The sequence below is a fragment of the Onychostoma macrolepis genome, chromosome 22 (assembly GCF_012432095.1).
Source record: "Onychostoma macrolepis isolate SWU-2019 chromosome 22, ASM1243209v1, whole genome shotgun sequence".
Classification (NCBI taxonomy): Eukaryota; Metazoa; Chordata; class Actinopteri; order Cypriniformes; family Cyprinidae; genus Onychostoma; species Onychostoma macrolepis.
The window spans coordinates 25495270-25509489 of NC_081176.1; the positions used below are offsets into that span (position 1 = coordinate 25495270).

At 36.4% G+C, this 14220-nt stretch overlaps 1 long non-coding RNA gene across 1 annotated transcript; it reads left to right on the forward strand.

Annotated features, from left to right (window-relative positions):
* Positions 1 to 9084: 9084 nt before the first annotated feature.
* LOC131530549 (uncharacterized) lies at positions 9085 to 11108 on the forward strand. Its single transcript, XR_009268419.1, has 3 exons — positions 9085 to 9220; positions 9358 to 9470; positions 9590 to 11108. It is a non-coding gene; the product is annotated as an uncharacterized LOC131530549 (long non-coding RNA).
* The last annotated feature ends 3112 nt before the right edge of the window (positions 11109 to 14220 follow it).

A 14220-nucleotide genomic window follows, 5' to 3' on the forward strand; every position in this document is an offset into this window, starting at 1 on the left:
CTTATCTAAAGATTGTTTCAGACCACATAAATCCCTTTCATGGCAATAGTGTTCTCTGATGTGGCCATTTTCAGCAGGATATTTCACTCTGCCACACTGCAGAAATTGTCAGGAATGGTTTGAGGAACATGACAAAGAGTTCAAGGTGTTGCCTTGGCCTCCAAATTTCCCAGATCTCAATCCTATTGAGCATCTATGGGATGTGCTGAATATACAAATGTGATTCATGGAGGCCCCACCTCACACCTTTCAGGACTTTAAGAATCAGATTTGTCATTATTATCTTTACTAAAATATAATATCTGAGGGACTACATCCCCATCCCATGCCAAATACATAGGTAACTGTAGCTCTGGGCCTCCACCTTTGATGTGTAAATCTTTATTTCTTCTGTTCATTAAAAATACACAGGAGAGCTGCTTTATAATTGAAATTGAAGTTGCAGTTCTTTGTGTTACAAAACACAAAAAGACACAAAAACAAGACTCGGAAAAGCTAGAGGGGCTTTCGCTTCAGACTAAACACGGTCTGGAAATCCATGCAGTACAGTATCACAACAAAACTATGTATGTACAACATTTTTGTCAAAACAGTTCTGCTGAGATGACGTGACCCTTCGGCGGCAATGCACGCATAGTCCTTCGCTCTGCTCACTTTGTCAGAAATTGTATATCTGTCAGTAAATTTTTAACCACTCTTTATTTAGCTCACTATGAGTGCCCCAGCAGTCAAGGACAGCCGGAAAAGAGAGTGTGGACAATCGCCAATAAAGAAAAAATTCAAAGATTCCACCATCTTCAGAGAGGATCTCGACGCTGCTATAGCTAACGGTATCAAGCTAGCGCTTAAAGACCAACAAAGTACTCTTGATTCGGTAGTCGACTGTACGAGAAACTATAGACTCTGTACTGACCCCAGCACTCTGTGATCTACATTTGGATATACAAACAACCAACGATTCTGTTAAAGAGCTAAAAGCAGAAGTTGAAAAGCTTGCCATCATGACCGGGTCGATTCCGTTCAAGCAGCTGCACGTGAGGATAGGAGGACAGACACAAACTTAAGAAATCAGCTGGAGAAACTCACCGAAAAAATTACGAACATTGAAGATAGGAGCAGGAGAAATAATGTACGACTGGTGGGGTTGCCGGAGGGGCAGAGGGCTCCGATGCGGCTGGTTTCCTCAGAGCTAATCTTTCCAGTGGATCCCTTCCCTGAAAGGCCGTGACATCAAGATTGATCAGGCCCATCGCGTGTATGACGGAATGAAAAACTCAGATCGGCCACGTACTCTCATCTTCCGTGTACTAAGGTGGCATGACAGATCGGCGATCCTGAAAGGTGCTCGGCAGGCATATCCGGTGAGGTATGCGCAGGACGGTGTCACACTGCTGTTTTTTCCCGACTTTAGGCCAGTCATGGTTACCAAGAGAAAGAGCTTTAATCCAGTCTTGAAGACGATGACAGCACTTGTTCTCAAGCCCTTCCTCACCTATCTGGCGGTAATTAAACTACGACACAAAGGTGAGCAGATGATGTTCGACTCTCCTCAAAAGGCAGAGGATTTTGTTACTTCACTGTCACTGAAGACGTATTCTGCAGTGCTACAAAGCAGCGTGAAGGCGTCGTCTACGTCTCCATCCTCTCAGCTCAACGAGGGAAAACTAACGATGAGGTCTGGTGGACATGGACACTTGTTAATTTCTTTTTGGAATCTTTCCCCTGCCCTGTACGTTCATCCTGATTGGTAAATAATAATGATTTATTTTCTTTATTTTCCTTTATTATTATATTATTATTATTATTATTTGTGCTGATGGAGAGCAGATTCAATCACTACGCTTTTGGCTCAGTGGGCATTTTGAGGACATGTCTTGCGTTGAAGTGGACTGGTCACGCATCAACATTTGTTTCTGTTGTTTACGCAGACCTACACTCTCGGTAAAGTGCGGTCTGCTTTGTTTTTATACACAGTTGTTTGTCATTCCTTGCTTTTGCTTTTTAAAATTTTTTTTATATGCCCTGCAACAGACATCAATACTTTTATTTATTCTGCTTTTCTATGCATCTAGGTGGATTGGTATCTAGGATACATACTAATGTTTACATGTCACTTGCAGTATGGCATTGCTTTTGTTTCTCTTCATTTAGACAGAATTTTGGCATTGCGAGCACACAATGCATGTTCTGAATATCTTATCATTGAATATAAATGGCCTAAATTATCCTATTAAGTTTACCCGGATATTAGAATATTTGCACAATAAATCGATTTCCTGTGCCCTGATACAAGAGTCTCATTTAAAACAATGCGATGTGACACGTTTTCAAAACAAGTATTACAAACTGGCAGCCTTCTCTTGTGCTCCTAATAAAATTAAGGGGGTGCTTAACTTAGTCGATAGGAAGTTACATTTAACTATTGAACATACCGGGAATGATGAAGGCAGATTTGTTTTTATACGCTGTAAAATACGTAATGAGAGGTTAGCACTTGTCTCCATTTACTGCCCAAATGAGGCAGACAGTGCATCTTTCACGGATATTTCCAATATATTACTTGAGCAGATGGATTGTCCTTTAGTGATGGGTGGTGATTTTAATGTTGTTTTAAATCCTGCACTGGATAAATCTCACCCTGATGCTACAGCTAACCCATCCTCTAAATTATTGAATAAATTTATCACTGAACTTAATGTGATCGATCTTTAGAGAATACTACATCTAAGGACTTTTTTTTTTTTTTTTCTAAAAAGGGTGGAACGTCTGATGGGAGGACCTCTCAAATTTTGTAACAACACCCCCTTTATGTCACAACTTTAATTTTTTATGTTGAATTTGTCCATTTGTCCAGCCCTCTTGGTCTACATTGGGCAGAAATACATGCAGTGACTTATATGATAACCATGGACTCTGCTCACTTCAATAACTAAGAACTAAGTTTTGTTTACCAGCATCATCATATTTTGTCTTTTTTCAGTTACATTCTGCTCTCAAGGCCTATGGATTTCCCTGGGCATCCCCTATTTCCTCTCATCCTATATGAGATTGGATCGCACCACCCTGTGGTTGGCCATCTGTTTCTTTAATATATGGTAAACTTAATGATCACACTGCAAAGTCTCTTTCTATTAAATCTATCTGGAATCGTGAATTAACAGATTTTGATTTATCGGTCGACTGGGAGAGGGTGTGATCTAATCTAATCTTAACTTCTAAAAACTTGGTTCATCGTCTTATCCATTTCAAAGTCATCCATTGAGCATACATAACTCCTTACAAGAGGTTTAAAATGAAACTGTAATCGACCTATAACTGTCATATCTGTAACACTGTATCAGCAGGTACTTTTCTCCACATGTTTTGGGAATGTTCAATTGTTGTCGGTCTGTGGACTCATGTGGATTCTCTTTTGTCCTTTTTGCTGCAAATTGAAATTGTTGTTTGTGTGGATGTAGTTTTGTTGATTTAAAAAAAAAATAAATAAATAAAAAGTTGATCACAAAAAAAAAATGAATGGCTCAGAATGATGGTAAGTTACTAAAGGCGACATGAAGAAGATCAGCACCTTCCACAGCCTTTGGAGGATATGTCACATATTCTGGCCTAGGAAGATCAACAATGAAGATTTGTACAAGAGAACGAAGAACCATAGCGTAGTCATTGAGATCAAATGGCGTCACATCCGAGGGCATGGACATGTCCTCAGTATGGACCAGGACTGAATTCCAAAGACTGCCTTGAGATGGACACTTACTGGCAGAAGAAAATAAGGGCGGCAAAAAACAACATGGAGATGTACAGTGATGGTAGAACTGTAGGAGATGGGCCTGATATGGGGTGAGGCACAGTACGCTGCAAATGATCGAGCCAAATGGAAACAAATAGTTGATGCCTTATGTTCCACTAGGGATGAAGAGGAGTAAATAAATAAAGACACTCAAAACAAAACACAACACAAGAGCACATGAAACGGGGGCAAAGAATTCCCACCATTTGGTCACAGCAAATGATAAAAATTATAAAGGATTCAAAGTGTCAGGATCCAGACAGCAACCTCCAAACACACACACCACACCGCATGATTGTCAGGATCTTCAGCAAACTAAGAACAAGACCATCCCAGGTGAAAGGACACGACATTGCACATCGCACCGCAACAGATTGAGGCTGTCTACACTGGATATGACAAAGCCGCCATTGCAAATCATTTGAACTTTGTGTCAGTACGTCATAAATAGAACGAGGCATCAGTTTACTATCAGGATTTGTCGTGTTGCACCGCGCCACATCCAGTGTAGACATCATCACTGATTATAAAGGGTTCTATAGTATTTTGGTACGCCTCTTGCGTCCGGTGTAGGCATGGTGTTAAGGCCGTTCTACACTGAGCGCGATGCGAAAAAACGAGGCGAATCGCCGACGAACGGTGCTTTCACACCGAGCGCGAAACAATTGCTCGCCTTCTGCTAATTCATGCCTGCGTGCTAGGTGGCGCTGACCAACAATGTATATTTCCTCAGATATGTATCTCGTATATGGATTTAACATCTCTGCTGCTCAATATACATCATTAAATTAAGATAAACAAAGTTTGGTTCTACACCAGAAACACAAACTAGCTATAATGCTTACAAGAATAGGCTAAATGCTAAAATATAATTATAAGTTCAATTAGCATCAAGCTACACTTGAAAATGTATGCAATTATTAATGTATTTGCTTACCCACTTTAAACCATCATCGACTGCTTGTAATACCTTCCGACTGTGATCTATAGTTGATTTTGATTCTATAATAAGCAGACACATGCACTCTTTGTGTTTGATAATGCTACACTGCTAATATTTGTCATAAACATCCTATTATTGTTATAAAAATACCATGAGCTATACCATACACCATACACATACAGAAAATATATCGTCATAATCATGTGTCTATTTGCTTTCATATTTCACGTGTAGAAAAATGTTTCACTTGATTGATTTATTTTTTAATACGGAAGATCTAGAGCGTGAACGTGCTCTGACTCAACACTCATGCACGTGGAAGAAAACAGACGGTGCTCTACAGATCCCATAATTCAGTGGAGAATTAATAGAAATGTTCTGTATAAAGAACATGTGAGAAATCTGTTCTCAAATACCAACGATAACAAGAACTCAGCATCCACTCTCTTCTCTTATCTGGGATTCTCTTCTTCTGTGTTTGTTTTCACTGGTTTCCAAAACAATGCCACCATTCTCACCCTTTTGTGCAACAACAGCTACTCTGGTCACGTGATCCTAGCTCAAATCTTATTGGACGGCCCATGTTTTCGCTTAAAGGGGTCATATGATGCGATTTCATGTTTTACTATGTCTTTGGAGTGTTACTAGCTGTTTGTGCATATATAAGATCTGTAAAGTTGCAAAGATTAAAGTCTCAAACCCAAAGAGATATTCTTTATAAAAGTAAAGACTCTGCCACGCCTTCCTAAAACGGCTCATTCAAACGCCCCCACGTCTACGTTACAGTGTGGGAAGATTTGCATAACACTGTCCAAACGTATACACAATGAAAGAAGCCGTAACTTTTAATCTCACTTTAGTATTGTTGTTGCCGCCGCCATGTTGTAGAGACGCTGTGTGTTTCATTGTGAAAGCGAAAGTACTTTGTTTGGCCCTCCAAATGAGTACACAACTAATTATATTAAGTTATATTTACAACACTGTTCCATAACAGTACAATGCAAATATTTGAGTGTGTGCAGCGCATTTTACAGATAACTGTTTCCTGATCCTGGGAGAGAGTAGCCTCCAATGTGAACACTATGAATGGCTGTGAACACTATAAAGTGGGGCAATTCCAACTTTGCAAGGACAGTCTGGTGCTTCTGACTCACAGCCTGTAAGTATGTTTCGATATTTAATGAATTTGCTACTGACTATTCAAACGCAAGTTTTGAGCAGTGTAGAGTAGTGCTTTTTTGGCGTTTCTACGATCACAAATGCAGACATGGTGTTATGTTTAACAGTATAAGTGTTTAACGCAATGCAACGCAACGTGTAAAAAGACAGTATAAGTCATTATAATCAGTAATCATGTCCTCACTGAATGCAACAAATGCCTTGTTTATAGTGGGTTTAATTGTTTTAGTCTCGTTGCGCAGACATCACAACATGGTAAGGGGCGTAACATTTCCGTCACACGCTTGAGGTATTCGACGCATTTCAGAAAGGCGGAGCATAGAGGAGCAACAATAGTGTACAGTATGTGGAAAATAATGTGTTCTTTGAACCTTGAACCACGTAAATACATTGCATTACACCAAATACATAAAATAATGTTCTTTTTAGCAACATCATATGACCCCTTTAATTGCGAAACTGAAAGATTTTTCGGACTGGTGCGAAAAAAAAAAAAAAACAATTTGCATTTTCGGTGCACGGATGTTCACGGCCTATGTGGAAGCATCCATGGAAATTTATTGTTTTATTCCAGGGCGTCATCACGTCCGATATTCGTTTTGCATTTTCATGCTGTGGGAAGGCCTTTATGTGTACAGTTCTGCCTAAAGGCCTTCGACACTGAGCGCAAAAAAAAGTGAAAGACCGAAAATGCAAATGCAACACGGGCCGTCCAATAAGATTTGAGGTAGGATCATGTGACCAGAGCAGCTGCTGTTGGACAAAAGGGTGAGAATGGTGGCGCTGTTTCGAAAACCAGTGTAAACAAACATCGAAGAAGAGAATCCCAGATAGAGAAGAGAGTGGATGCTGAGTTCTTCTTATCGTTGGTATTTGAGAACAGATTTCTCACATGTTCTTTATACAGAATAACATTTCTATTAATTCTACACTTATGTGATCTGTAGAGCATCGTCCGTTTTCTTCCACATGTGCGAGTGTTGAGTCCGAGCACGTTCACTCTAGATCTTCGGTATTAAAAAATAAAATATATATATATATATATATATATATATAAATACCATCCCCACAATAAGAATGACGCTGAGTCAAATTAAAATAAAGATGTGTTCTCACGTCTGGAGTGTTTATTGAACCAATCAGATAAGAGTAAATCGAGAGTCAGCAAGAGCCTCATTTGATTGGCTGAAAGAAGGAGGTCCCGCCTTCCACATGCGCTTGCAAATCTGAAATCAGTGAGAGAATCGTGCCAAAACTGCAAGCGCAAAGACGCAGACGTACATAGCGGGTTATTTGGGGAACATGTTGCTCTATGCACACAAGAAGTCATTTAGACAGTTGCAACGATTTTTTTTTCTACACACACATTGGTTTTAAGCAGTCAATCCATTTTGCAGTTCTTGATACGGTTGTTTTCACTTGCAAAACACTGGGCACATGCTTGCAATACTTTTGGCTGTATTTGGGCGAAACAACAGTGCCAAAAGTGTAAGCGCGGAAAAATGAAAGTCAGAAGAATACAGATCATATTTATTTTGCCTTAGCATGAAGTTGCAGTTTCACAATACATGATATACACTTACAAAAAACAGTAAAAGGCTGCAAATCTTTTTTTCTTACGCTTGAAATGCAATTTGCACTTTTACAACTTTTCTTGCGAATGCAAAATTAATTTACGCTTGCTATCTTATGTACACTTTCACAAATCTTATCCTGCGCATGCAAATCTTTTTGACGTCATTTTACCTTCATACTTTACACTTTTTGAGGATTTACAGTGCAGCAATTTAACACAATCAGTGCAAGCATTTTCCAAAGCATTGGCAATTTGTCAAATTGTGAACTTGCATTTATGATGTGCATAAGTGACTCGATGGTGTGGAGGTTAAACAATAGTTTTGAGAATTTCAATTGTGATCTGAGAAATTTACCAAAGCAACTGAGAAAAACTGATGATCAAATATTAAACATGCTTAACTTAATGAAGTGTTGATGGTGAGAGGGGATTAAGTGGTCAGAGCAAATTTGACTTTGACTTCCTCTGCTTGATGTGGGAAGTTTTTTTTTTTTCGTCCTGTCTTTGCTTCAGAGCTTCTTCAATGTTGTGTGGTGAGAAGTAGATTCATTTTGAAACATTTTATTCACTGCAGCAACATGAAGATAATTCAGCTTCAGCTCTGTGAGTTTATTACATGATAATATATTTGCATGCTTTGTAAATGTATTGAAATTCTAATTTTATATTAAGCATCATGAGGGCTTTATGTGGGTGATGTTATTTATTTTTTTTATTTTTTTATCTTATAGATGTATTGATCTGTTGTCAGTATGCAGTGTCAGATCTACTGACTGATTTGGGATCAAATGTGACCATAAACTGTGATCTTGATGAAAACGAGGTTTATTGGATTTTACTGAAAACAGCAGATCCTCCAACAGTGATTCTACAATCATTCCCAACATCTCATTTTTACAATAATATAATATTCAGAAAGAAATATTCAGTGCAGTTTAAACATCGTCTGGTTATTAATAATGTGACTGCTGATGAATTAGGAGTTTATTACTGTATGAACACACGCGCACCTCCAAAACTCAGCAACAGCACCAGAATATACTTCAACGGTAAGTTCATGTATTCCTTTAGTGATTAAAGTATGTTGATGATCACTGCTTATACTAACTGCTTACATTTTTAAATTGTATCATTATTACATGATTACAATATTACAGTATTACAATACACTGCCTGGCCAAAAAAAAAAGTGCTGTGTGGATTGAAATTTGTGAGATTTTAGGATTAGATTACTGTTGCAGTGATTAATATGTTTCTGGCATTTTGTATACTGGCAAAAATTATTTTAACCCTAACTGATGCATAGATTTTAATTTCTTAAACAACCATGACAGATAATGTACACATACATCAACATAACGTACATGTACATAAAGCTAAGTACTGCATCAGTTAGAATTAAAATAATAACACACAACGTGCCAGAAACATGTTAATCACTGCAAAAATGACTCAAACATAAAACCTTAAGTATTTGCTTACTGAAGTATAAACCTTAAGTGTTTGCAGTATAAATTATCGTATTTTCAGTGATACACATCTGTAGCCTAACAATAGCATTTTTTACAGTAACAGACTTTGGACACTTTTATTACAGAATCAACTCAACTAACTGTTGTAACTGAGTGTCACAATCATACAGTGACTGGGTATTTTGAGCAGAATCAGACACAATGGAAGATTATTATCATATCTGGACTGATGAATGGGCTTCTGGTTATTGTGGTGGTCGGTGAGATATTTTTCTCCATTTTCTCCATTGTCGGCTGAAGTTAATTAAATATGTAAATATTCTTCATTTAGGCTTTTGACTGTTTCATTATTATTGTGATATACATATAAATATTGAATATGAAACACTATTTTTAGGACTGGTAAAGGTTTTTGTTGTTGGAAACAGAAGGTCTACAGAACAATCAGAACAAATTAACACTGATCTACAACAGATGCACGTTATGGAACCACATCAGGACCAATTGCATGTAAGAATATGTGAAACCATCATAACTAAAATTAATTTCTGTCTTATGTATGTACAATAGCATTCTATAACAAATCATTTTGGTAAATTTTTTGGTTCATGCTAATATTGCTCTTTCAGTACGCCACGGTGGATTTTTCCAAGCTGCGTAGAAATATTCGGTCGAGCCAAATCAACAGCACCTATGCTGCTCTAAACCTGCCGAAGCCATGAACACATGAGTATGACTGATTTTATACTTCTTTTGTTCACATTTTCAAGATGTTCAACTCTTGAAATGCAGAGTCTGAATCTGACGAAAGTCTAGAAAAAATACTGTAAAAATGTAAATATTTTAAACTTGACTAGATTTGATATTATTATTTCAATCTGTTTTCTAAAGACTGGTTGGAAGTCATAAGATCACAATTATTTTATTGAATTGACAGTTACAGTTTTGTATTTCTTTCTATGTATATATCTGAGAGTACTCTAATAATGTGTAGAAAATATTACATATTAAGTAGACACTTTTTCTTTCACTCCATAATTGTGGTGTAAATGTTTTATACATACAAATAGCAAATGTACAAATGTACCAGACTTTGTATTTTGTTGGTCTTGTAATAGAGTCGTCATATTTGCGATTTTGAAATTTTGAAATTTTGAAAACCCCGGCTACAGATGAAATGAGTGTTTAAGAACTTAAATATTTGCTAGTTGTCTGCTTCCCTTTTAAATAGCTGTCTTAAGCCATATCTGGTGGAAATTTGTGTAAGTGGTTGTAGATGCTAATGTACGTATGAGAGTGGATGGAGAGTATGCACAATATTTATTATTTTTGTGAAGCCTGTCAGTTGTGTTTTCAGTGCTGTTGGACTGAGAAGAGGTCATTTTTTTAAGATACAAAAGACTGTTTATTTTGTCAAAATAGTTAAATATTTTGTGTATAATGTGTATAAATGAATCTGTATTTAAAAAAAATAAAAATAAACAATCAGTTAAATGCTCATAAGTTGGTTAAGTCTGTTAGTGTGAAATGTTGTGGCTTGTCAACCTACTTTTCTCAAACTCAGCACTCAGGGCTTTTTTTTCACCTTTGTGTTTTAACAAAATGTAAGTGCGAAGTGTTTGTCTACTGGGCTTTTTTTAATTAATATTTTGAGAAAATATCTGTGAGTATATTTTTGTATTCAAATAGGAATCAGAAATACAAAATGTGTTGTGTTTGCAAGTAAATGGCAGAAATATTTTCTAGATGGAAGAATGTTATTGTTTACATTAAATGTACTTATTTTGTAGTTTTTTTTACTGATGTGACTGCCTTTAATAACTTATATTATTATATCGACATTAAATTAAGTTAGTTTCACAATACATACATAGTATACAGTTATAAAATAATTATATTTAAAACACACATGACAACTTGGCCTGAACAAACATTTATTTTATTTATTTTTACTTATTTTTTTCTCTTTCTCTCTTTCCCATATTTTGTATGTATTTGGTGTATTTTGAGTATTTGTGTGTGTGCGTTAAGTGTTGTATATGTGAAGCACCATAAAAGTCTGAACAAATTACCCCAAGGGGATAAATAAAGCTCTAAACTAAAACTAAAAACTAAAACTGACTAAGAGAAACACCCTTGAGAACACGGTTCCGCCTTATAGTTAACCTTTATTATGAAGTTGCTTCATTATGATATTAATATTCATATTAGTTGCTTCATTATGAATAAACATATTTCTTTGTGTATGTTTTTGCGTATGTCATTCTTTATATTCTATGAGAAAGTTGTTTAGCTGGTTATTTGTTAAGTAAAAAAAAAATAATAATAACATTATGCAGTGTTATTTTCAACTGCTAAACCAAAACCAGAAACATGTTCCACTGGGTTTGGCACTTGACACTCTCACCTTTGTCTACAGCGAAGGTCGTGTGCAGTGTTTTTTCCAACACCTTTATGTTTATGAAGTTCTCACAGTCATCTTAACCTCAAATGGAAAGTATGTCTGCTTTGTTTGTTTACTAGACCCACACAATGCACAATTAGCACTTGTCAAGTGTTAATGTATGTAAACTATGTTCACAACACTTATGCTGAAGTTTTTATTCTTGTGATTGGCAGTGTCATATCACACAAATCTGGGGTTAATCTTGAAATTAAACAAATGATTGAAATAAAATAAATGATTTCACACAAATATTAAACTATAGAAGTGCTGAAACAAAGCCTTTTGGGGAAAAGCAAGGGAACATACAGTGATATGAACTATTGCCTATTGCTGTAAACACAAATGGGGCGATACAAACAGTGAAATGTCCCAGTGCTGCTGACCAATCAAATCTAACAGTTGTTTAATATTTATGCATTATTTCAGTATAACATTTTTTCTAATGTTATAATTTTGGTCAATTTTAAAACTCTGTTGAAATGGTGCCTTGTTGTTAAATCCATACCTATTCTTTTTAATAAGTAAAACATCCACGTTTTTTACAAATACTTCTATGTTTATTATTAGTTTCTTATATCTCAAATTCAGCTTTCTACATTCTTGGTGATTGGGGGGAAAAAAAGTGACACAAAGTCCTGGTTCAACAATATCAGTGGCGATGCAGCACCGTCTGCGATAATATGGTAAGTGTTGTTGTAATAATGTGCGATCTGACATTATCAAGTAGGCTATCACCAAATCACACATAGAGTGCATGCATGTTGAATTATTAGTCTATTAAAACAAAAAAACAAAAATCCAGGCATTCTAATTTGTAGATGGCAAAAATGCTTCTGTATGCTTTTTATATTCATATAATTTAACTTAATCTATATCACACAAAGAGTACCGTTTTTCCTGCAGATATCAGCACATTAACACATTTAATAATCATTTTATACAAGTTCTTTAAAGCAATAAGTGACTTACATTTTAGACATAATATTGCTTCTTTTTGCTCAATTTTGCCAACGAAAATAGTTCCAAACAAAGATCACACCATTGTGTTGCGTCTCTGAGCAATGGACGGTGTTTACTTATTGAATGAATCAGCTTTTTGAACGAATCGGTTTAAAAAAAAAAATGTTTCAGTCATTAACACAGTCAAATGCTTTGTTTCTGAATGAATCAGCCATTTGAATGAATCGGTTGAATCTCAATGACTCACTCATTAACAGTCACTTGCTTCCACCTACTGGCGGTTTTAATTTCACATTTCGACTATTTTTTTTCATGTTTTAAATTTCAAATATCAGTATTAGCGGTGGAATGGATCACAAAACTCACGGTTCGGATCTTATTATGGATTTTGAGTCACGGACCAGATTAGGATCAGCAAAAAACAAACAAACAAACAAAAAAACATTTTTTTGTTTTGTTTTTATTAATTACTGAAAGCTTACTTTAAGTACTTCTATACCACAGCAAAAAGTACTAACTGAACTAATAAAGTCAGTAATAAAACAAGAACAATTACACAAATTGCAAGCATAGATGAATGCAACATAATGTTACTAATAAAGTCAGTAGCACTAGTATTCAGGTGCAGAAATGTAATACCGTATTGACCCGAATATAAGACGATGTTTTTTTTCTTGGAAATACATCTGAAAAAACCACGGTCGTCTTATATTCGGGGTCTAGACTTTGACATGTCAGTTATACACCCACAACAATACTTGCCAAATACATGCCAAAACGGTTATTTAAAGATAAGTTTGTGTGCATGTTTCCGTTCAAGGAGAAGTGAAAGAGGAAATAATCTGTGTGAATCACTGAATCGCCTCTCTCTCTCTCTGCGTGTGCTCACTTCGGATGTGCACGGCAGCGGTAAAGAAAAAAAAAAGAAAAAACAGCGCATGTGTTCTCTTTTGCTTGAGTGGTTTAAAATTGGCAAGACAAAACAGCGCAAATGATAAACTTTCACTCTGTGATGGTTAAACTTAACAGTTAACCTGTGAATCACATGTGTGCCGAACCGTGGGGTCTGGTAGATACGGATCACAGATCATCTACAATCCGTTGCATCCCTAATCAGTATTCAACGTTTTATGTTAAAAACAAAACATTACGCCTATTTATGCATCTGTAACTGCAGTTTAAATGCATCCATGTCCCCTCTGAGATACATAAACTGTGTAAATACATGTAAAATGTTATTTCAGATGCAGATTCCAGAAATGTTTTCTTGTGTTGGAATGAAAGACACTAAGAACCGGATGAAGTGCTTCTTATTCTTACCCAAAAATATAAAATGGAAGAAAGAGTTAAAACTGAACACAATCTTGTTACTCAAGCAGTGTATGAATTTATATATATATATATATATATATATATATATATATATATTTGCTTCTTTTCCATTTTGCATTTACTTGTACTTTTACTTTCAATACTTAAGTACATTTAAGATTTTAAAAGCAGAGTCAATATGATGTTCAGGGGGCCCAGAAACCATAGCGGCGCCCCTGGGTGTGTCCGATATAGAGAAATATACAAAATGTGCAGTGCTGTGGGTACTCCATGGACATGTTTGAAAATCACTGCACTAGAAGATGCAGTGCGAGTTCCCCTTCAAAGGGGAACGTCTCAGGTTACATAGGTAACCATGGTTCCCCGAGAAGGGGAATTAGATACTGAATGCTGGTGCCATGTTTTGGGCCTTCCTGCACACGTCTCTTACAGACAAAAAAAGTTGATGGCGTACTACAGGCGCCCTTTTATAACAGTGGTCGCACCGGTAGTGACATCACGGACTGTCTTCGGCCAACTTCA